This window comes from Schistocerca gregaria, chromosome 1 (genome assembly GCF_023897955.1).
Source record: "Schistocerca gregaria isolate iqSchGreg1 chromosome 1, iqSchGreg1.2, whole genome shotgun sequence".
Taxonomy (NCBI): Eukaryota; Metazoa; Arthropoda; class Insecta; order Orthoptera; family Acrididae; genus Schistocerca; species Schistocerca gregaria.
The window spans coordinates 989,193,184-989,219,676 of record NC_064920.1 but is presented as its reverse complement, the minus strand read 5'-3'; the positions used below and the strand labels follow the sequence as shown (position 1 = coordinate 989,219,676).

The 26,493-nt window shown below is 39.9% G+C and overlaps 1 protein-coding gene across 1 annotated transcript in view; it reads right to left on the bottom strand.

Moving 5' to 3' along the window:
- LOC126284097 (DNA (cytosine-5)-methyltransferase 3B-like) overlaps positions 1-26,493 on the bottom strand; it is a 338,027-nt gene that overhangs the window by 66,214 nt on the left and 245,320 nt on the right. The window lies entirely within an intron of this gene.

The window sequence follows — 26,493 nt, the reverse complement described above, 5'->3', positions numbered from 1 at the left end:
AAAGTGTATAAAAAATAAAACAATCAAAAATTTAAAAATGTTTTTAACTTCACCAGTGCTTGTCCAAACCTAGATAAAAAGACACCTGGTAATGACCACTTTTATTCTCCAATCACCCTATGAAGAACATGGTTATTAAAACACATGGGTCTGCAACATGAAAAAATACAGTTTTATGTAATTTCACAGGTTTCCACACTACAGATCAGACTGAGCATAGCAGCATGTCAGCGTAGTCAGCTGCCACTTAGACAAGTTGTAACCAAAAACATGAGTGAAATGTGCTTGTGTGTGTGTGTGTGTGTGTGTGTGTGTGTGTGTGTGTGTGTGTTTTAGAGAGAAAGAGAGAGAGAGAGAGAGTGTTTTTTTTTTTTTTTAGGTGGGGGGGGGGGGGGTTTGTCCTTCCCCATTATTCCTGTTAACTTCTTCTTAAGAATTTCTTTGCTGGCACAGATGGTCAACTCCTGCACTTCTCTATTGTTGCACCACTTGGTGGAAAGGACAGTATTAATTAACATAAAATGGATTCTCTTCATTCCAGTTTTTCCCATAGATTTCCTGCTATGTGTCTTCATGACCAACAAAATAAATTCCATTGTGTCTGAAATGTCCATCCTCTCCCTGTTTGTCTATGAGGGTTGTACTGAATGTAAAAATTTCAGTTACAACAATTGTAATAGAAATGACTGCAGGATCATAATCTATGAACTTTACACCACTCGTGTCTATCACATGGCCACAGGCAGTACTTCCAAAATTAACATCAAAGTTTTGTTTTCACAGCCTGATTCCATTGAACTCCTTATAAAGATGTCTGAATGGGTGAACACAAGTATCCAGGATGAGCCTCATAATAACCTAGCGAACCATTAGAAACAACTGCAGCTCAATATGTTCAGACACTTTTGAAGCTTGATCGTGCATTGTGCAATAAATACCCTGGGAAGAAGACAATCCTGCAACAGCATAAGGTGCCCCATTACACTGCATGTGTCACTGTGAAAAAGGAGGGGAAACTCCTCCACATCCACTCTATGGTCCAGGCTTGGCACCTTATGACTACCACCTGTTCAACTTTGTTAAGGTACAAATGTGAGGCCAGTGCTGCAAAACAGTGAAGGATGTTTGACAAGCTTTGTGTCAGCATCATCAGGAAACTGGAACAGAGCCATATTGTAAGGGTAGTTTCAAACTTGCAGAATTGTGGGGAAAATGTGTGCAAAAGATGGCGACTATACTGAAAAGTGACTGAAAGGGTGCAGAGTACAATGACACAAAGAACAACAATTTTAAAAATGGTTGCTCATTACTTTCAATATGGTCTTTGTATATTAACTTATTCACAGACACTTGACCATGTCTTGCACACAGTAACTAGTCCAAAACTACAGATAATTTCCCATAACAAGTGGTGAGAGCTGTGCTGCAGTTAGTTTACATAGTGCATGTGTTTCAGATTGGCAATCTGTCCCCATCTCGTGCATGAGTGTTCGATGACTTACAACAGTTTAAACAAATAATTTTTTTATGGAGCTGCCAATGTGGTATTGTGAGACAACACAGCAAAAGTGAGGCATAATAATTATTACTGTTGTTCAAGATGGATTCCAATGTATTACAGCAGTGTCGCAGGTGGTCCACATCATTGTTACTCTTTAAGTAAAGTGATGGAATAATCTGAGTTACAAAAACTTCCTACAGAAAACTATGTCAGCTATCCCTCAAAGGCAATAAAATGGTGTAATTTGCACTTGATCAAAATTAGCCTATACTGAGTTCCTCAAAAATCTACTAAACTGCTAAAAAGGTCCTGGATGGAATAAAAACAAGGGAAGGAGTAACATAACAACTCGCAAGAATGGCTGAAGTGCCAAGCGGTTGATAGCCACACAAAAAGGTTTAATTCTTAGCCAAGCCCTGAGATCACATAGGCGCAGATGTATACACACACACACACACACACACACACACACACACACACACACACACAAACACAAGTATAAATTATCTAAGCAGTGCAGCCTGGTTACATGCTTTCCTGTGCTGGATGAATGGGGTAGAGGAAAAGGAGAGTGGGAGAGGAAAAGAGGATGATGATTATGAGAGGGAGAGGCAGCTAGAGAATGAAATTGGGATGTCACATCAACGAGGTCACTCAGATGTAGGCAAGGGATGTGGTGTGTAGTGCCCAGTAAAATAGGAGGAATAGCTCATGGAAGAGGAAGCAAGATGGAACAGAGGAAGAGGGGGGGAACAATGTCAGTGGAAACTAAACAGACTAGAGGAAGTGTGGCAGGGTGGGTGGGGGAGGGGTGGGGGGGGTGGGGGGTAGCACACGCAACAACATTGGAGGCAGGTGTAAGTCAGGGGTTAGTCGATATTACAGGAAGAGACACTGTAAAGTTGGAAGATGCTTTTGAAGGATGATTCCCATCTATATAGTTCACATAAGCTGGTATGAAGGGAAAGGTTCCACATGGCATAGATTTCTAAAAAGCTGTGGAAACAAGGCAAATCATTTACAAAATCCTTACCACCACTCCCAAAGGGATATTCCACTGTTGTTGTTGTTGTTGTTGTTGTTGTCTTCAGTCCTGAGACTGGTTTGATGCAGCTCTCCATGCTACTCTATCCTGTGCAAGCTGCTTCATCTCCCAGTACCTACTGCAACCTACATCCTTCTGAATCTGCTTAGTGTACTCATCTCTCGGTCTCCCTCTACGATTTTTACCCTCCACGCTGCCCTCCAATGCTAAATTTGTGATCCCTTGATGCCTCAAAACATGTCCTACCAACTGATCCCTTCTTCTAGTCAAGTTGTGCCACAAACTTCTCTTCTCCCCAATCCTATTCAATACCTCCTCATTACTTACGTGATCTATCCACCTTATCTTCAGTATTCTTCTGTAGCACCACATTTCGAAAGCTTCTATTCTCTTCTTGTCCAAACTAGTTATCGTCCATGTTTCACTTCCATACATGGCTACACTCCAAACAAATACTTTCAGAAACGACTTCCTGATACATAAATCTATATTCGATGTTAACAAATTTCTCTTCTTCAGAAACGCTTTCCTTGCCATTGCCAGTCTACATTTTATATCCTCTCTACTTCGACCATCATCAGTTATTTTACTTCCTAAATAGCAATACTCCTTTACTACTTTAAGTGTCTCATTTCCTAATCTAATTCCCTCAGCATCACCCGATTTAATTTGACTACATTCCATTATCCTCGTTTTGCTTTTGTTAATGTTCATCTTATATCCTCCTTTCAAGACACTGTCCATTCCGTTCAACTGCTCTTCCAAGTCCTTTGCCGTCTCTGACAGAATTACAATGTCATCGGCGAACCTCAAAGTTTTTACTTCGTCTCCATGAATTTTAATACCTACTCCAAATTTTTCTTTTGTTTCCTTTACTGATTGCTCAATATACAGATTGAATAACATCGGGGAGAGGCTACAACCCTGTCTCACTCCTTTCCCAACCACTGCTTCCCTTTCATGCCCCTCGACTCTTATTACTGCCATCTGGTTTCTGTACAAATTGTAAATAGCCTTTCGCTCCCTGTATTTTACCCCTGCCACCTTTAGAATTTGAAAAAGAGTATTCCAGTCAACATTGTCAAAAGCTTTCTCTAAGTCTACAAATGCTAGAAACGTAGGTTTGCCTTTTCTTAATCTTTCTTCTAAGATAAGTCGTAAGGTCAGTATTGCCTCACGTGTTCCAACATTTCGACGGAATCCAAACTGATCCTCCCGGAGGTCTGCATCTACCAGTTTTTCCATTCGTCTGTAAAGAATTCGCGTTAGTATTTTGCAGCCGTGGCTTATTAAACTGATAGTTCGGTAATTTTCACATCTGTCAGCACCTGCTTTCTTTGGGATTGGAATTATTATATTCTTCTTGAAGTCTGAGGGTATTTCGCCTGTCTCATACATCTTGCTCACCTGACCAATTTTCAAAATATCCTCACCCATCTTTGTGATATAGCTGCCTTTAAGCCCTTGCCAGATGAACCATTTTCCTGTGAATGACCCAGGTGCAATACCTTTTCCATGCACTCACCCAGTGTGTCCTATTTGCTGGACTTACAACTCCACACATTTTTGAGTGTACGTTGTTCACAACTCTTTAATATGTAATTTTGTTCATAGCTGTCATTTTTCCAGCAACTACGCTATATATTGTTTTCAAAATATAGATAATTCATCATCTGCACAATTGAAATAAATTTCAATTGAAATATATTAATGTACGGAAAATTCTGGTTGAGATTCACGAATTGTTTACGAATAAAGGAGATGACTCACCAAAAGGCAGAAGCACTGCATCATCAATAGGTACAGAAACAAAAATTACTGAGATTTGCTAGCTTTCAGAATGCACTTCATTTTTCAAGCTTCTTGGAAAAAAAAACACACACACACTTAGATGCACATGCCTGTCTCCCTACATTGTAATCAGTCGACTGCCAACTCTTTCCTGGCCAACCATGAGAGTACTGGGGTGAGGTGGGGGTGTGGGGTAGGTGAGAGATGGGGAGAGGCAGGAGGCAGGGAAGGGTTGGGGGAAGTGTCTGGAGGCTTGTGGGAGAGAGTGGGGAGCTGTCTATGGACTAGCTAGGGGTGCAGGTGGATAGGGCAGGTGGCAGACAGCTGGGCACAGGATTTCATAGACTAGTGATCAGCACACTAGCTGATGTGGGGACATAAATTGGATGGGGGTACTGGGGCAGGGGATGGCGCATGTGTGTGGGCGCATGCGCGCGCGCGCGCACACACACACACACACACACACACACACAGACACACACACACAGACACACACACACACACACACACACTATTGGATGTGATGAGGGGGACAGTGAGTTACCTTAGGTTTAGGCCAGAAAGGATACACAAGGAAAGGATGTGCTGTAAGGATAGCTCCCATATGCGCAGCTCAGAAAAGCTGATGGTGGTGAGGAGGATCCAGATGACACAGGTTGTGAAACAGCCATTGAAATCTCGTATGTTGTGCTCTGCTGCATATTGTGCCACTGGGTGGTCTATCTTGCTTTTGTCAATATTTTGGCAGTGGCCACTCATTTTAGTCCACAGCTGGTTGGTTGCCGTATCTAATGTAAAATGCTATGCAGTAGTTGAAACAGAGCTGGTGTACAACATGGCTACTTTCACAAGTGGCCCAGCCTCTGATGGGGTAGGATGAGTCTGTGACAGGACTGGAGTAGATGGTTCTGGGTGTGTGAATTGGGCAGGTCTTGCATCTTTGATGTGTATTTTTGAGCTAAAATTGAAATATATGTCTTGAATACAAGTAATAGGATTCATTGCCTATGAACTTATGAGTGAAAGCTTCCACTGATGGAATAATTTCTTTTCAGATGCAGGGAATTTTCCACCATCAGTTCAGATCTCAAATGGATTCTGTCTCCTCTGCCAGAAGAGTACTATAACATAATTTTTCTTGATGTATTCTTAATACTAACAGTAAAAGATGAGTACTATAATGTGGTGTTTCTTGATTTATGCTTAATACTGACAGTAAAGCCTCTTCTGTCAGTACACTTATATTTCAAAATGAGTTGCAGCATTACATTTCATAATATCTGTTTAGTTAAATGATACAGTGCTTCTGCTCTGTCATTGTTCATGCAGAGTGACAATATTACAAATCAGAATGAAAGCATCATTGAGTGAATTTGTACAACACTCTTTGAATGAAGTATGAATAACTTTTGATGTCTTTTATTTTCAGTAGGTTGGTCAGGGATAAATAACTAGTGATCAAGTGAATGCGTGCACATGCAGAAACAAAATTAACCTGTAAACTGACTCATTCTATGCCGACAATACATACTGTGCAAATTTCAAAGTTCGAAATTTTAAGTCTTTGAATTATTTATTTTGTCTCCAAAGTGAGAAAACTTAAGAGTGATGGAGAAGTGATTATTGCCAGTACTCCATAAATATTCATCAAATGTCAAGGTGAGTCACATAGGTAGTTCAGTCTAAAGTAGCAATGCACAAGCCCCTCAGTGCAGGTAGCCATTTTAAGTTAAGTTGGCTGACTAAAGTGGCTAGCTAACTCAAGTTGGAATTCTTATATTTGAACCCAAAAGTTTTTCCAACTGACAGAATAAGTGAATAGTTTGAATGAAATGAAACTGTTCTGGGATGAATGAAAAAAGATGCCAGACAGAACCCAAGAGATGGTTATCACCAATGCCCCAGAAATATCCATCAAATGTCAATGCAGCCTTCATGGGTAATTCAGTCCCATGTAAAGACACAAATACAGTGCAGGTAGCCAAGATATATGAAATTAAATCGGATTTCAACATGACATTTAGCTGTCAAAGGATTAATAAGTCTCTCATTCTTGGACAAAGTTTAAAAAAAATAAATTTCTGTAATTTATAGGTGATTGTTTCATATTATTAACTAATGGTTGTTATTTCTGTCAGTTTCTAATGTGTGTGTGTGTGTGTGTGTGTGTGTGTGTGTGTGAGAGAGAGACATCTAGAACAAATGTTGGACTTACAATGCCACACATTTTTCAGTGTACATTCTTCACATCTCTATAATACATGATTTTGTTCATAGCTGTCATTTTTTCACCTCTGTAAATTCTCCCATGGGTAAAATAAAGCTGTAACAACTTATGCTGTCCTATTTGTATCTGTTTAATATCCACTGTTAGTCCTTTATGGTATGGGCCCAACACACTAGAGCAGTATTCTAGGATGGGTCATACAAGTGTTTTGCAGACAATCTGTTTTGCAGGCTGATCAGATTTTCTAACATACTACCTATGAACCAAAGTCTATCATCTGCTTTATTTATGATGTAGCCTATGTGATCATTCCATTTCACATTCCTACAACTTGTTACATCCAGTCTGATTTTTGGTCTTTAAGGGTAAGGGAAGCATTGGGATAGGTTATGTACAGGAAAGTTTTTGTAATAAGCATACCTATGAGACATGACCTCATGTAAACATTGTGTGAGAATGCAGAAATGAAGCAACAAACCAAAAATTCAAAAATATAAGCAAGCTTTTCAACAACGCAAAATATATTAACACAGACAGCTGAAAAAGGGAAGATTCACTACCCATGGAATCCACAGAAACACAAAAAGCAAGGCAGCACTGTGTGGTATAATTCTGAAACAATTAAATTGAAATCAGCTATGCTTAGTGCAACTTCCAATTACGGAAGCAACAATGCACCCATCAGTTTCTATTTAAGAACCAAATACTCCACTGGTTTCAGACAAAACTGAAGCAGCAAGAAGAGGATCTTTATCAAATTTAGTTGCAGTGCCCAAGTTGCAGTTTCAAAAATCACAGCTGAAGCACTATGTCACTATACATCAAACTGACCCACATACAACAGGAAAGAAACAGAACATTTTTATGGAAAGTGATTCCAGAGAAATGTTAAATTTAGCCTGTGAAACATTACTCTGGAAATAAAACTACAACAATAAAAGTGTAGTGAATGAAATGTCATATGCAGCTCTTAAACACAAGGTAGGCATAAGCATAAGTAAATAAACCTTCATTAAAAATTTATGCTTCTTCTCCAAAATATGCAATTCTTCCAAATAAAGTTGGTGAGATGGAAATATTGTTATCAGATGAATTAAAAGAAGTGTAAGTGATATGTGTTAATGAGCACTGGTTAACAAAAAGTATGTTATCACTTACAAGGATAGAGAGCTTTATCCCCCCCCCTTTTTAATCATCTACGGGTTGAGGAACATGCATATATATTGGAAAAGATGTGAAATGCTATTTCTTAAAGTTCACTGATTAGCAAAATTTCTTCTCCAGAATTGAATAATGTAAATATAATTATTTACATATATAGAAGCCCAGATGGAAACATAACTACTTTCTTGAAGAGCTTGAAAAGGCAATTAACAGTACAAAAGTATTTAGTAAGACAACTATTGTGTGTGGTGACTTTAACATAGATGCCAGCAAAAACTCTAAAGACAGATTAAGCCTTGAGGTCCTACAATGTACACACAACCATTAAATCCCATGCCTGAGTCACTAAATCATCCACTAGTACTATAGATCAGGTACTAATAAATGCAGATAAATATTTATACAGAACTGGAAATATGAATACAGTTTCAGTGATCATCATGCACAATTTATTGAATTCCTAACAGAGATCACTGCCAATAATAAACCACAAATAACAAGAAAAGGTGGAAATTTTAGCAAGCAAAGCTCAGAACTCCTCTGGCACTTACTGATAAAAAAAACCATGGAACGACACAACCATTAGGGCACATGTAAGAATTTTGATATGTTCACTGATATATTCTCACATTACAATATCTCTTTCCCAGTTAAAAACCAAAAAGCAAAAACAATAAAAGAACTGTTTCTTGGCTGACAACAGGAATTAAAATATCTTATGCTGAAAAGAGGACACTTCATAAAATTTCAAAAAACAATGTTACTGAAGAATTTTGGTATATTTCAAGAATTGTAAGAGAGTGCTTCACAAAGCATTAAAGAAATAGAAAAATGGCAATTGATCTGCACTTGGTGCAGGGAGTGGCAACTGACCCTTAACATAGACAAATGTAAAGTAATGCAAATACATAGAAAGAAGGATCCTTTATTGTATGATTATATGATAGTGGAACAAACTCTGGTAGCAGTTACTTCTGTAAAATATTTGGGAGTATACGTACAGAACGATTTGAAGTGGAATGATCATATAAAATTAATTGTTGGTAAGGCAGGTGCCAAATTGAGATTCATTGGGAGACTCCTTAGAAAATGTAGTCCATCAACAAAGGAGTTGGCTTACAAAACACTCTTTCGACCTAGACTTGAGTACTGCTCATCAATGTGGGATCCGGTGTACCGTAGGTCTCTAGAAGAGCGAAGCGTTCCAAAGGATTGGAAAAGGGCACAGGTCATCCCCGTTTTCAAGAAGGGACGTCAAACAGATGTGCAGAACTATAGACCTATATCTCTAACGTCGATCAGTTGTAGAATTTTGGAACACGTATTATGTTAGAGTATAATGTCTTTTCTGGAGACTAGAAATCTACTCTGTAGGAATCAGCATGGGTTTCGAAAAAGACGGTCGTGTGAAACCCAGCTCGCGCTATTCGTCCACAAGACTCAGAGGGCCTTAGACACGGGTTCACAGGTAGATGCCATGTTTCTTGACTTCCGCAAGGCGTTTGACACAGTTCCCCACAGTCGTTTAATGAACAAAGTAAGAGCATACGTACTATCAGATCAATTGTGTGATTGGATTGAGGAGTTCCTAGATAACAGAACGCAGCATGTCATTCTCAATGGAGAGAAGTCTTCCGAAGTAAGAGTGATTTCAGGTGTGCCGCAGGGGAGTGTCATAGGAACGTTGCTATTCACAATATACATAAATGACCTGGTGGATGACATCGGAAGTTCACTGAGGCTTTTTGCAGATGATGCTGTGGTGTATCGAGAGGTTGCAACAATGGAAAATTGTACTGAAATGCAGGAGGATCTGCAGCGAATTGACGCATGGTGCACGGAATGGCAATTGAATGTCAATGTAGACAAGTGTAATGTGATGCGAATACATAGAAAGATAGGTCCCTTATCATTTAGCTACAAAATAGCAGGTCAGCAACTGGAAGCAGTTAATTCCATAAATTATGTGGGAGTACGCATTAGGAGTGATTTAAAATGGAATGATCATATAAAGTTGATCGTCGGTAAAGCAGATGCCAGACTGAGATTCATTGGAAGAATCCTAAGGAAATGCAATCCGACAACAAAGGAAGTAGGTTACAGTATGCTTGTTCGCCCAATTCTTGAATACTGCTCAGCAGTGTGGGATCCGCACCAGGTAGGGTTGATAGAAGAGATAGAGAAGATCCAACGGAGAGCAGCGCGCTTCGTTACAGGATCATTTAGTAATTGCGAAAGCGTTTCGGAGATGATAGATAAACTCCAGTGGAAGACTCTGCAGGAGAGACGCTCAGTAGCTCGGTACGGGCTTTTGTTAAAGTTTCGAGAACATACCTTCACCGAAGAGTCAAGCAGTATATTGCTCCCTCCTACGTATATCTCATGAAGAGACCATGAGGATAAAATCAGAGAGATTGGAGCCCACACGGAGGCATACCGACAATCCTTCTTTCCACGTACAATACAAGACTGGAATAGAAGGGAGAACCGATAGAGGTACTCAGGGTACCCTCCGCCACACACCGTCAGGCGGCTTGCGGAGTATGGATGTAGATGTAGATGTAGATGTAGATGTAGATCCGTACCAGGTCGGGTTGACAGAGGAGGTAGAGAAGATCCAAAGAAGAGTGGTACGTTTCCCGATAGAGAAGATCCAAAGAAGAGTGGCGCACTTCGTCACAGGGTTATTTGGTAAGCGAGATAGTGTTACGGAGATGTTTAGCAAACTCAAGTGGCAGACTCTGCAAGAGAGGCGCTCTGCATCGCGGTGCACCTTGCTGTCCAGGACTCGAGAGGGTGCGTTTCTGGATGAGGTATCGAATACATTGCTTCCCCCTACTTATACCTCCAGAGGAGATCACGAATGTAAAATTAGAGAGATTCGAGTGCACACAGAGGCTTTCCAGCAGTCGTTCTTCCTGCAAACCATACGCGACTGGAACAGGAAAGGAGTTAATGACAGTGGAACATAAAGTGCCCTCTGCCACACACTATTGGGTGGCTTGCAGAGTATAAATTTAGATGTAGATGTAGAATAATGGTCAGGAACAAAATGAAAGCCATGTCAAAGAAAGTCAAACAGCAAGTAGGAAATGAGCCACCCCCCTTCCCCCAAAAATGTAAACTTCTAGCTACAGCAAGATGGCAAACAAATTATAAATCAGAAAAGTAGCCAGTGCTTTTAATGCACACCTTTCAGATGTTAGTGAACAATTACTCTGTGGTATAAAATCTTCCAATAACAATTCTACCAGATCACAAGCAAATATAAATAGAAACCCTGACTCCCTATTTCTTCCCCCAACCAATCCTAAAGGAATTTTACTAGCAATTAGTAAGTCAAGAACAAAATTTTCAAAAAACATGGATGACATTCTGGATTATGTCGTTAAAAATGCAAGTGATCTCACTTTCACAACTGTAATCTATCCTTCCAGATTTAAGATAATGAAACTCAAGCCACTGTCTAAAAAGACAGATAAGCTAGCCAATTATAAACTTATGGCTTGGCTCCATGTACTTTTGAAAACACCAACTGAGGTACCCATGCATGACGCTTCCAGGAGTGCTAGTTCTGCATGGTTCACAGAAGAGCTTCTGTGAAGTTTGGAAGGTAGGAAACAGAGAGTACAGCAGAATTGAAAGTTTGAGGACAGTTTGTGAGTTGTTCTTGGGTAGCTCAGTCAGTAGAGCACTTGCCTGTGAAAAGCAAAGGTCCCAAGTTCAAGTCTCGGTCCAGCACACAGTTTTAATCTGCCAGGAAGTTTCACAAAGAGTTCGCCTTTAAATATGTCTGCTTGTGTCTGTGTATGTGCGGATGGATATGTGTGTGTGTGTGCGAGTGTACACCTGTCCTTTTTTTCCCCTAAGGGAAGTCTTTCCGCTCCCGGGATTGGAATGACTCCTTACCCTCTCCCTTAAAACCCACATCCTTTCATTTTTCCCTCTCCTTCCCTCTTTCCTGACGAAGCAACTGCCAGTTGCGAAAGCTCGTAATTCTGTGTGTGTGTTTGTGTGTTTTGTTCATGTGCCTGTCTGCCGGCGCTTTCCCGCTTGGTAAGTCTTGGAATCTTTGTTTTTAATATATTTTTCCCATGTGGAAGTTTCTTTCTGTTTTATATATATATATATATATATATATATATAAAACAGAAAGAAACTTCCACATGGGAAAAATATATTAAAAACAGAGAAAGCGAAAGCTCGTAATTCTGTGTGTGTGTTTGTGTGTTTTGTTCATGTGCCTGTCTGCCGGCGCTTTCCCGCTTGGTAAGTCTTGGAATCTCTGTTTTTAATATATATATATATATATATATATATATATATATATATATATATATATATATATATATATATATATATATATATATACACCAACAATTAAAGGGAACAGCCATGGGTACCAGGATGGCCCCCAATTCAGTCGTTAACCTTTCCTCCAAACCTCTCTCCCAATCCGAAAACTCTGTCCTATCCAAAGGCCTCACCTTCAGCCCCACTCCCAGGTTCAACCAAACTGCCCTTGTCAAAGATTTACTGTCCTACACTCGTAGTCTCTGCTGGAAATATCTCTTTGCCACGAAGAAAAATAATCCTGATCCCACTCCTAATGATCCAACTCCCCAAGACACTATCCAAATTGAACCCTGCCTGGAACAGTTCCGTCCTCCATCACAGCGGGACCCACCTCCTCTTCCTCAAAATCACCCTCTCCAAACCTTCCAGGAATTTCTCACTTCCAGCCTTGCCTCTCAATCTTTCTTGAAAAACCTTAATCCTACTCCCAACATCACCACAGCCGAAGCCCAGGCTATCCGTGATCTGAAAGCTGACCAATCTATCATCATTCTTCCGGCTGACAAGGGTTCCATGACCGTGGTACTTGTTCGTCGGGAGTATGTGGCTGAGGGACTGGGTCAGCTTTCAGACCACTTTACATACAAAGTTTGCCAAGGTAATCCCATTCCTGATGTCCAGGCAGAGCTTCAAGGAATCCTCAGAACCTTAGGCCCCCTACAAAACCTTTCACCTGACTCCATCAAGCACCTGACGCCACCGACTTCTCGCACTCCTACCTTCTTCCTACTTCCTAAAATACACAAACCCAAACATCCCGGCTGCCCCATTGTAGCTGGTTACCAAGCCCCCACAGAATGTATCTCTGCCTACGTAGATCAACACCTTCAACCCATTACATGCAGTCTCCCATCCTTCATCAAAGACACCAACCACTTTCTCGAACTCCTGGAATCCTTATCCAGTCTGTTACCCCTGGAAACCGTCCTTGTAACCATTGATGCCACTTCCCTATACACCAATATCCCGCATGTCCAAGACCTCGCTGCAATGGAGCACTTCCTTTCACGCCGATCACCTGCCACCCTACCTAAAACCTCTTTCCTCGTCACCTTAGCCAGCTTCATCCTGACCCACAACTTCTTCACTTTTGAAGGGCAGACATACCAACAATTAAAGGGAACAGCCATGGGTACCAGGATGGCCCCCTCGTATGCCAACCTATTTATGGGTCGCTTAGAGGAAGCCTTCTTGGTTACCCAAGCCTGCCAACCCAAAGTTTGGTACAGATTTATTGGCGACATCTTCATGATCTAGACTCACAGTGAAGAACAACTCCTGAATTTCCTCTCCAACCTCAACTCCTTTGGTTCCATCAGATTCACCTGGTCCTACTCCAAATCCCATGCCACTTTCCTTGACGTTGACCTCCATCTGTCCAATGGCCAGCTTCACACATCCGTCCACATCAAACCCACCAACAAGCAACAGTACCTCCATTATGACAGCTGCCACCCATTCCATAGCAAACGGTCCCTTCCCTGTAGCCTAGGCCTTCGTGGCAAACGAATCTGCTCCAGTCCTGAATCCGTGAAATATTACACCAACAACCTGAAAACAGCTGTTGCATCCCGCAATTACCCCCCCGACCTGGTACAGAAGCAAATAACCAGAGCCACTTCCTCATCCCCTCAAACCCAGAACCTTTCACAGAAGAACCCTAAAAGTGCCACACTTGTGACAGGATATTTCCTGGGACTGGATCAGACTCTGAATGTGCCTCTCCAGCAGGGATAGGACTTCCTAAAATCCTGCCCCGAAATGAGATCCATCCTTCATGAAATCCTCCCCACTCCACCAAGAGTGTCTTTCCGCCGTCCACCTAACCTTCGTAACCTCTTGGTTCATCCCTATGAAATCCCCAAACCACCTTCCCTACCCTCTGGCTCCTACCCTTGTAACTGCCCCCGGTGTAAAACCTGTCCTATGCACACTCCCACCACCACCTACTCCAGTCCTGTAACCCGGAAGGTGTACACGATCAAAGGCAGAGCCACGTGTGAAAGCACCCAAGTGATTTACCAACTGACCTGCCTACATTGTGATGCTTCCTATGTGGGAATGACCAGCAACAACTGTCCATTCGCATGAATGGACACAGGCAGACAGTGTTTGTTGGTAATGAGGATCACCCTGTGGCTAAACATGCCTTGGTGCATGGCCAGCACATCTTGGCACAGTGTTACACCGTCCGGGTTATCTGGATACTTCCCACCAACACCAACCTATCCGTACTCCGGAGATGGGAACTAGCCTTTCAGTATATCCTCTCTTCTCGATATCCACCAGACCTCAACCTCCGCTAATTTCAAGTTGCCTCCGCTCATACCTCACCTGTCTTTCAACAACTTCTTTGCCTCTGTACTTCCACCTCGACTGACATCTCTGCCCGAACTCTTTGCCTTTACAAATGTCTGCTTGTGTCTGTGTATGTGCGGATGGATATGTGCGTGTGTGCGAGTGTACACCTGTCCTTTCTTCCCCCTAAGGTAAGTCTTTCCACTCCCGGGATTGGAATGACTCCTCACCCTCTCCCTTAAAACCCACATCCTTTCATCTTTCCTTTTCCTTCCCTCTTCCCTGACGAAGCAGCCGCCGGTTGCGAAAGCTCGAAATTTTGTGTGTGTGTGTTTGTGTGCCCGTCTCCTGGCACTTACCCGCTTGGTAAGTCTTGGAGTCTTTTTATTTAATATATTTTTCCCATGTGGAAGTTTCTCTCTATTATATATATATAAAATAGAAAGAAACTTCCACATGGGAAAAATAGATTGGGGATTAGAATGACTCCTTACCCTCTCCCTTAAAACCCACATCCTTTCATCTTTCCCTCTCCTTCCCTCTTTCCTGAAGAAGCATCCGTCAGTTGCGAAAGCTAGAAATTCTGTGTGTGTGTTTGTGTGTTTTATTTATTGTGCCTGTCTACCGGTGCTTTCCTGCTTGGTAAGTCTTGGAATCTTTATATCGTTTATTTTGATTGATGATTCCCATTGTGCTGGGTCCCATTGTGTGACTGAATGTATTTCTTGGCAAGTGACTTTTCGTATAAAATTATAATATCGGCAGTTGGCTAGGGGGATATTGTCTAATTTTGGAGTGGTGGAGATTGGTTTTTGGGATGGTGTATCATGTATGCCCATTGAAGTCTGTTACGGGAACCAAAAGGTGCAAAGTATTCCATTACAAGCTGTCAGTTACTTCCAGAAGCAATTCTATAATACTCTAGTCTATGGTGAATGTAACTGAGAACTTTCTAAATTTAATGGTAGCTCTTGGTCTGGTTAACAAAGACCTCTTGCTTATAAAATTATACTATTACACACTGAAGAGCCAATGAAACTGGTGCACCTGCCTAATATCGTATAGGAACCCCACAAGCATGCAGAAGTGCCACAACAGGGCATGGCATGGACTCCACTAATGTCTGAAGTAGTGCTGGAGGGAACTGACACCATGAATCCTACAGGGCTGTCCATAAATCTGTATGGTGTGATGGGGTGGAGATATCTCCTGAATGCCACATTGCAAGTTATCCCAGATATGCTCAATAATGTTCATGTGTAGGGAGTTTGGTGGGCAGCAGAAGCATTTAAACTGATAAGAGTGTTCCTGCAGGCATTCTGAAGCAATTCTGGACATGTGGGGGTGTAGCATAGTCCTGCTCGAATTGCCCAAGTCAGTCAGAATGCACAATGGATATGAATTGATCTAGGTGATCAGCCAGGATCCTTATGTACATGTCACTTTTCAGAGTCATATCTAGACATATCAGGGGTCCCATGTCACTCCAACCTCACACACCCCACACCATTACAGAGCCTCCATCAGCTTGAACAGTCCCCTGCAGACAAGAAGGGTCCACAGATTCATGAGGTTGTCACCGTATCCATGCACATCCATGCACTCGATAAACTTTGAAATGAGACTCTTCTGACCAAGCATTACGTTTCCAGTCATCAACAGTCCAAAGTCAGTGTTGAGGGGCCCAGGCAAGACATAAAGTGTTGTGTCGTGCAGTCATCAAGCATGCATGAGTGGGCCTTTGGCTTTGACAGCCGATATCGATAATGTTTTTTTAAATTGTTCACATGGTGACACTTGTTGAGGGCCAGCATTGATATCTGCAGCAATATGTGGAAGGGTTGCACTTCTGTCGTGTAGAACAATTCTCTTCAGTCATCATTGGTCCTGTTCTTGTAGGATCTTTTTCCAGCCACAGCAATGTTGGAGATTTGATGTTTTATGGGATTCCTGATCACACTCATGAAATGGTCATACAGGAATATCCCAACTTCATCACTACCTCAGAGATGCTGTGTCTCATCGCTCATGTCCTGACTATAACACCATGTTCAAATTCACTTAACTCATGATAACCTGCCATTGCAGCAACAGTAATCAATCTAACAACTGTGCCAGGCTCTTGTTGTCTTATATAGGCATTGCTGACCACAACACTGTATTCTGTCTGTTTACGTATCTCAGTATTTGAATGTGCATGCCCATACTTGTTTCTTTGGTGTATGAGAATGAAGTCTTTCATGACGGCAGTGATATGTAAAACATTCTTGGTTTTCTTGCCATGTCAATTCGGGATAAAATCTCAAGCTTTCGATGGTATCCTCCATCATCATCATCATCATCATCATCAGGAGTAACTAACTGCCTTCACTGCTGTTGTGGTGGCCTTATATAGCCCGTGGATGGCTTCTGACTGGTCAGCTTGTAATTGCTTGGTGATTACGTACTGCTGTTGCAGAGAGTGTCAATGTCTGTGCTGGTGGCACCACTGCTTCCATGGGAACATAAACACTGCAAGGAATGTCTCTGCTGCTTTTCTGCATTGAATGTTCATTTACATGCACTGCTCAGATAATATCTGCTATCATGGTTAAAGTTCTTTTTGCTCATTTTTATTTCAACAGCCTCCTTAATAACAGAATCCCAGTATGTGGAGGCATGGGACAAAATATTTGTGTCATCAAACAGTATTTTATGTTTGTTAGAGAGGCTGTGCTCTGCAACTGCTGATTTCTCTAGTTCTATATGTTTTGATATGCCGTTGGTGTTCTGCACAGCAGTTGAAAATGGTATGAATGGTCTGACCTGTATAACTGCTTCCACTCTCACAGGGGACATTATAAATTCCAGTAACCCTCCTTAAGAGGGCGCATCATCTCCTTAATTTTCTTAGGAGGACAAAAAATAGGCCTTATACCTCATCTACCCAAACCTCTTCCTATTATACTGAATATGGCACCACAAAAAGAAAGAACCACAATCAATGTTTTATCCTGTGAGTGTGCAGCATTTTCACATTTCCTTTTCTTGGAGAATGCTGCCTTTATATCACATGCACCATAGCCGTCCTTCCGGAACAAATACTTCAGGTGGTTAATTTCAGACTTCAAGTGGTCCTTGTCAAAACCAGTTTTGGCTCTATATACCAATGTGTTCTAATGGCTCTCTTCTTGACAGGATGATGAAAACTCCATGCATAAAGATATAAATCGATATGCGACAGCTTGCAGTACACAGAGTGGCTGAGACACCTGTCCGCCTGTCGTTGTACTGAAACATCTAAGGATGGCAACCTTCTTCCCTTCTCCATATCAACAGTGAACTGGATGTTCAGATGTATGCTTTCTTGTGTTCCATGAATTGTTCAAGAGTTTCTGTGCCATGTGCCCAGACCATTGTATCATCCACATAAGGTTAAAATAAGGATGGATGGAGGGTAGCTGAATTTAGTGCATGTTCCTCAAAATTCTCCAGAAAAAAGTTAGCCAATGATGGAGACAACAGAGAGCCCATCGCCATATCATTCATCTTTTCAAAACATTTATTACCATACAAAAAGGATGTGGTCGTCATCAGTAGCCAGAACAACTTTATAGTTTCAGGAGGAAAAAAATCTGCCAGTATTTTCAAAGTGTTCTGCAAAGGAACTTTTGTGAGCAATGATACCACATCCAGGCTGACTAAAATGTCATTTGGACCAACTTCAATCTGTATGATTTTCTCAATGAACATCGGGGACTTTTTGATGCGACATTCACACCAGCTGACTGTTGGAGTCATCAACTTTGTTAGGTATTTGGCCAGCTTGTAAGTAGGAGAACCAATTGCACTGACAATAGGTCTCAAGGGAACATTATCCTTGTGGATGTTTGGTAGTCCATACAACCTGGGAGGTCTAGGAGCTTTGACTCAGATTTTACATAACATCATCTGATAGACTGGAATCATTCAGTAACTCTACAGTTTTTCAGCTGCACATCAGAATTGGGTCCCATTTAAGACATTTGTACATACTGTCCTCCAATAGTGATGTTAATTTGCTATGATTTTTTGTAATATTAAGACCAATGGTGGCATTTCCTTTGTCAGCTGGTAATACAACAAGATCTTCATCCCTCTGAAGTAAACAGAGACCCTCCCTCTCCTCTCTACTGATATTAAATCATCCTGATGATGACAATGAAGGCTATTATCAAAAGCTCGAGCTTTTATCCCGAACTGACATGGCAAGAAAACTGAGAATGTTTTACATCTTCGATGTATGTTATGTAAAGTTATATACAACTTGTTTAGTATCTACAATTTTAGTGGGTAACCAAAGACAGAAATATACTTCAAAAATAAACATTTTTAGTATGTAGGCAGCTTATTACTTTCATGTTTATAATTGATTTAGTGTGTCACATATCAGTAGAACAACTATTGTAGTTTTTGGATGATACTGGGTCAAAATACATGAAACAGTTATCTGAAATCCTTCACATTGACATCTGTCTGTCATGGATGGAATTTTTCCTACATCATAGGAAGCAGAGGGTTGGACAAATGACCTTCAAAAGACTATAACGAACCTATCAAACACAATGTTTCCTAATGATACCTACATCCTGTTTAAGGGTCCAAACCCAACCATATGCAATAAAATGAACATGATAGGTGAGGTGGGATGTAAGTAATTTGCAGGAAGTAAGCACTAAATAAAACATTGCAACTCAATAACAGGATACAATCAAGTCAAAATAGACACACATTCCTCAAGATGCTCAGTTCAGCAAAAGGCAACAATTTTAGCCGGCTTTGCATGAATGTCACTCCACATTCATTGTGTTCTGTGATCCCATTTAGATGGGGGACTTTCAGGGCTGTGGAATAAGTCAAAGTAAATCAATAAAAGACATACAATGCATAGAAGCATAATATCTACACTGCATTAACAAGAAACTATCACTATACTGGTTAATTCTGTTTGTGCAGCTGTCAGCAAAATTTAACCTAAAAAATTTGAAAGAAAGCTGCTACCATACTTTGAATAAAGCTGTTGCTTTCTCATTTATATCCAATAGCTGGTTTTTAATCTCCGACTGTTAGTTTAATCTTTACTTGATTAACTGGTATTTTCTTGAAGAATATATTACTAAATCTGTAAACACAGAGTCCTATTAACAAAATATTATCAATTGTGAAGCAGCTTTGCTATGAACACTGCTACTTGTCATGTAGTTGACAGAACTTTTCAATCCTTGAATACAGATATTAACATAGTCTGTGGGAGTGGCTTGTGAGGTGTGCTATTTTTTTTTTTATAGATGGCATCTTGCTGAATACACAATCTGCAGATGAAACAACTCTATTCTGAACCTGAAACGTAACAGCCCATTAAGACCCACTTAAAACGAACATTTTCCAGTCTAATTCAGGATCGCACATGTAAAAAAAATTATGTAACTCATCTAGAAAAAATAACTGTGGAAATAACTGTTTAATCTATTTCACTTCAACGTGTAGAAGCTCGGTAAATGAAGGGAACAATTCCTATGAAAGGAGCCTCTAGTAATTAATAAAAAAAAATGTAAATGTATTATTGTAATTTCTTATTTGAGAATTTATTCTAGAATAAAATAACAGGCATGTACTAATATTGTAGTGTACTAGTGTTCTGGAGTAAATATACAATCACATATGTATTTAAATTTTTTGTATACATTTTAATTGTTAATTAATCAAATAATCATTTTAAACAATGCTGAGGATTATTCAGGATTGTTAAGAAAGTATAAATATTTACAGCCATGTTGGCAGTGAAGGTCAGTATTTTGTGTGATTTTGAACAGAAAGCACATAGCTTGTTGTGATAATTTATTTCAGTATTGTAAGTAGGTTACAATTTATTTCGGATTGTCAAAATGCCTTTCTTTTGAAACAGTAATAAATATCAAATGAAACACTATACTTGATTAAATTTTGTTTTTACTTTATAGTAAAAACCTACAGTTACTGTTCCAGGACTTCTGCTGTGACAGATTGCCAAATCTGATGAGTAAAACAGCCCCTAAGAGGGTTATAAACCCTAGGAAAATAGATACAGTTTAGATGAAAAGTATTTCTTTTGCTTGTATTGTGACTGTGTAGATCACAGATCAGCTAAAACTGATTTTTATTCCATAGTGATTACTCTTACAAATGGAGAATGAAATAAACTGAAAATGAAGTAATAAATTCTGTCCTATAGCAGATAATAAACCGGTTTTTCACTTGTTTCCATAGCCAACAAAAAATCATTAAGATTTAAATATAATTGAGACGGCATGTAAGAATGGGGGTGGTTGACTACTTTACACAATAGTCTTTCTGCTCACTTCTGCTGAATAAAAACTATATTTATTTTTGGTGTACTGTCCCAGAAGATAATTCCATAAGCCAAGAGGGAGTGAAAACATGCAAAATAACCCTACGCAACTAGACATGATTCAAGGTCAAAACATGCTGAAATGAGCTCTATTATTAGTTTATCTATGTACTGATTCTGTTCTACAGTAACTTGTTATCCTGTTGATCCCCAGCCAAACTAAACTAAGACTTCAACTACTCGCAGTTAACCAGATGCATGCCTGTTCACCTAATCTAGGATGGGCCTGGTAACAATGAGTTGTGACCCTTGAGTAGGATACTTGTGCAGTAAACAAATATTACAGTTTTGACCCATTCTTTAAAGTAAAATTTGAAGACCGGTCCAATACTAATCCTCGTGGACCTCACATATTACCATTATCCCATTATGGGAATTGATTCTTGACTTTGATAAAGTCTGTCCATCTGACCCTCTATGTTTTCTTATGAATGTAAGACTTCATACTTGCAAGAAGAATGCCATCAAAGCAATAATAAGTAGAATATTGCGAGTCACACAACCAAAGGCTTGAGGTCACAGACTACACCATAAAGGTGAGTTTTCTTGTTTAGCTCTGACAGGAGCTCATTTGAGAGGTGTTGATAGGACTGGAAGAGATGAATGGGTCTCTAATTAAAGTGATTTGCTTAGCTCCAGTTTTATAGATGTTAGCAAATCTCGGCATGTCCAGATCTTACAAAGTGGTCTTCTGTGGATATGTGAAGTTAAATCAAAACTAAATGAAGTAATTGTTAAGCAAAAGTAAGTAGTAAGAAAACTGCATGAATTGTAAACTTCATATCTTGCACCACTCTTCTTACATTTACTTCCCAGCAATTTTACTTATTTTTTATTGATATCAGTAACAAAAACAAGTTTCAGTTGAAGTAAGATTTACATAACCACACGACCACGAGGAAACACACCATCAGATATAAAGGAAGAAAGTGGAGTTTCTACAAATTTAAAACATTTCATATCATCTACTCTATCTAGAAATTATTTGTTTATTTAAAGTGAAGAATTGAAAATGGGAAACAGATTTGTACTGTAACAAATTTTGATAACAGCTATTCTTCAATAAATACAAATTAAGCCAGGTGTAAAATATATACAGCAGCTGTTTAATAGAATTGAAGTACCGGCTCTCTCAAAATAGCGACTTTACTGTTATTTTGTTATCCTCTTCATCCCATGGGTACAACATATATGTGGACTTTGAGGTTTCACTTTGTATAATTAACAAATGTTTTTTACCATCTTAAGACCTCTAGCACACATTCGTGTACGTCCTTAGGTTCATTTTTTGCTACACAGCACATGAGATGATAAAAACTGTTTATTAACTGTACAAAGTGGAACTTCAAAGTTTACCAATGGACTGAAGAACTTAAGTTATGATTTGTTCATGTAAGAACAGACTGTTAAGTCTTAATGCAATACACAGATATAATTTATAACTGTGGTTTCTCTTGATGAATAATGGTACCTTGTGTTACTTAACAACTCTGTAGGTTCTGCTAGATGAGGTACCTACAGGACATGATATGTGAATGTAAACTGCCTATTTATTAAACAATAATTTGGGCAGCAAAATAACTGATGTTGGTCAAAGTAAAAAGGATATAAAATGCAGGCTGGCAATGGCAAGAAAAGCGTTTCTAAAGAAGAGAAATTCGTTAAAATCATGTTGTTGTGGTCTTCAGTCCTGAGACTGGTTTGATACAGCTCTCCATGCTACTCTATCCTGTGCAAGCTTCTTCATCTCCCAGTACTTGCTGCAACCTACATCCTGCTACAATCTGCTTAGTGTATTCATTTCTTGGTCTCCCTCTATGATTTTTACCCCCACACTGCCCTCCAATGCTAAATTTGTGATCCCTTGATGCCTCAGAACATCTCCTACCAACCGGTCCCTTCTTCTTGTCAAGCTGTGCCACACACTCCTCTTCTCCCCAATTCTATTCAATACCTCCTCATTAGTTATGTGATCTATCCATCTAATCTTCAGCATGCTTCTGTAGCACCACATTTCGAAAGCTTCTATTCTCTACTTGTCGAAACTGTTTACCATCCATGTTTCACTTCCATACATGGCCACACTCCATACAAATACTTTCAGAAACGACTTCCTGACACTTAAATCTATACTCGATGTTAGCAAATTTCTCTTCTTCAGAAAGCTTTCCTTGCCATTGCCAGTCTACATTTTATATCCTCTCTACTTCGACCATCATCAGTTATTTTGCTCCCCAAATAGCAAAACTCCTTTACTACTTTAAGTGTCTCATTTCCTAATCTAATTCCCTCAGCATCACCTGACTTAATTTGACTACATTCCATTATCCTCGTTTTGCTTTTGTTGATGTTCATCTTATATCCTCCTTTCAAGACACTGTCCATTCCATTCAACTGCTCTTCCAAGTCCTTTGCTGTCTCCGACAGAATTACAATGTCATTGGCGAACCTCAATGTTTTTATTTCTTCTCCATGGCAGGGTGTATACAGGGACAGGGAAAAAAATTCCCGGATTTCTCTTGGATATCCCGTTTAAAAACTATGCTTTTTCCTGGGTGAAAATACACTTTTTCTATGCTAAGTGACAGTAGGTTTTCCGTGGATTTTTTCTCGAAACTTAGCAATCCATTTTATTAATCGCGTAGAACTCCCCCCCCCCCCCCCCCCCCAAAAAAAAAAAAAAAAAAAAAAACACTTTGATTTGCAGCAACATATACATTGCATAATTTCATATTACGAGAGTATAAATTCGAATTTTCGAATTGCACCAAACACAGCGCGTTAGTTTCCGGAGCGTTGCAACCGAGGTTGCGATGTCCTTTTGTAAGCGAGTCATATCTCAAGCCACAAGATCGCGCCAGCCAATGACAGCAGCTATTCAGAGCATAGGACACGTGTTATAGTCAGCCAATAGCAAGATTACTGGTTACATAGCGTGAACACATAAGAGGAAAAGTTAACGGTTTACATTAATATACACAGTACCGTATATCTACAAGAAAAGCTAAGCTTTCAAATATAATATTGATCTTTTTTGTGTGTGTTATACTTTAAGATCCATCATACAAATGTGCCAGTAAATTTAAAATTATGACATAAATGCCTAGGCTCGAAATTCTTGTAAGTGACTGGTCCTCAAACTGTTCAGTTTTGAACTCTCTGTGATTTAGATATCCATCCCACTTTCTCACATGAACCATAATTCATCTTTCGTAAAAAGAAATTTACTTTGAAAATAACGCTTTTCTAACCACCGTTCGCAATACTCTTAGAAATATGTTCGATTTACCAGTTGCCAGAGAGCGCCAGAAAATGCATTATTGTGATGCAACTGCAGTGGTGTAGGAAGCCCGCATGTTTGTGTCTATAAAGCACTAAGAGAGCTTACATTACACCATAAAAGAAACAGGGCATCAGAGGATACTCCAAAGAGCATCAAAATTTCGTAAACCATACTAAAATGCATAATTCGGCTTGAAGTTCAAATTGGATTTTTGCAGGTTCACAGTAAAGTAGGTTCCATCTGATATTAAGCTTGGGATGTAAATTTTCTTGGAGTACCAGTACTTTACGATCTCATGTTTGGTTCTTTATCATGGCATAATGCCATACATGGCAGAAGATGATAACGTGCACTTGAAATTCATCGAACAGTTGGAACTAGCCAATACTGTATAATGAAACACTTCGTTTCAAATAAAATGATTGCCTCAGTGGAATTTCTTATGCAAACTTGCAAAAATAACTTCATTCTTCTACAAGGCGATTAATGCTTGCCTGCTACTAAATTGGAAAAAAAATAAAATCAGAAAACTGAAATTAATAATATATTTTTGCCCTCCATAATTATGTGAATGTATTTTAAATCACTTGATAGCTCCCGGCCACAGAAATCCATTTTGTTTTCATTTGATGTGGGACTGTACACGAAGAGAAGTGGCGAAATCAATTAACATAAACACGGGTCACGTGGGGACTAACCCACTCCCCACTACAACTCAGACAACTCTGTGCAAGCGCGAATCTGGCAGCTACGGCGTGCGAGAAAAATTTTTTCGTTGCATCTGGTTGCATGCTGCTACTACCGATACAGCTAACAGCCAAACTTCAAGTAACGGAAAGCGGGAGGAGGTACTGCTTATACACGAGTCAAATGCGCATGTGCAACAGACCGCTGGCAACTGGTCAAATGAACCTAATACGAACAGTTGTGACATCATGCTCACAGCATAAAGTTTTTTGTTATGAAGAATTACAGTATGAGCCCTACGGCCTTTGACATACTTTTGCTATCTGCAGACGCTTGTGCGTGCATGGTGTTTTGTTGTCGTAAATTGCATATTTCCTTTGCCACTGAAGTTTTATTTTTTCCCCCTCGTTTATATTTTATTGCTGCAGTATCATTCTTCAGTAGCAGGATACAATAACATTCTTTGGTAGAGAATCAATTATGCAGTCAAAATTACAAAAATTTAATTGAAAGCTAAAACAATGAAAAATTCCCGGGTTTTTCTTGGTTTTCTCCCAGATGAAAAAATTCCCGGGTTTTTCCCGGATTTCCCACTTGTCCCGGGTCGTATACACCCCGCATGGACTTTAATACCTACTCCGAATATTTCTTTTGTTTCCTTCACAGCTTGCTCAATATACCGATTGAATAACATCGGGGACAGGCTACAACCCTGTCTCACTCCCTTTCCAACCACTGCTTCTCTTTTAACTGCCATCTGGTTTCTGTACAAATTGTAAATAGCCTTTCGCTCCCTGTATTTTATCCCTGCCACCTTCAGAATTTGAAAGAGAGTATTCCAGTCAACATTGACAAAAGCTTTCTCTACGTCTACAAATGCTAGAAACGTAGGTTTGCCTTTCCTTAATCTATTTTCTAAGATAAGTCGTAGGGTCAGTATTGCCTCACGTGTTCCAACAGTTCTGTGGAATCCAAACTTTATCTTCACCGAGGTTGGCTTCTACCAGTTTTTCCATTCGTCTGTAAAGAATACGTGTTAGTATTTTGCAGCCGTGACTTATTAAACTGGTTGTTCGGTAATTTTCACATCTGTCAGCACCTGCTTTCTTTGGGATTGGAATTATTATATTCTTCTTGAAGTCTGAGGGTATTTCACCTGTCTCGTACATCAGTGCTCTGTCAAACTCTTCACGCAATATCGTATCTCCTATTTCATCTTCTTCTACATCCTCTTCCATTTCCATAATATTGTCCTCAAGTACGTCGCCCTTGTATAGACCCTCTATATACTCCTTCCACCGTTCTGCTTTCCCTTCTTTGCTTAGAACTGGGTTTCCATCTGAGCTCTTGATATACAAGTGGCTCTCTTTTCTCCAAAGGTCTCTTTAATTTTCCTGTAGGCAGTATCTATCTTACCCCTAGTGAGATAAGCCTCTACATCCTTTACCTACTTGATCCTCTGCTGCCTTCACTACTTCATCCATCAGACCTACCCATTCTTCTTCTACTGTATTTCTTTCCCCCATTCCTGTCGATTGCTCCCTTATGCTCTCCCTGAAACTCTGTACAATCTCTGGTTCTTTCAATTTATCCAGGTCCCATCACAAATTCCCACCTTTTTGCAGTTTCTTCAGTTTTAATCTACAGGTCATAACCAATAGAAATGTCTTACAATTTAAAACCTGGTTCCTAAATCTCGGTCTTACCATTATATAATCTATCTGATACCTTCGAG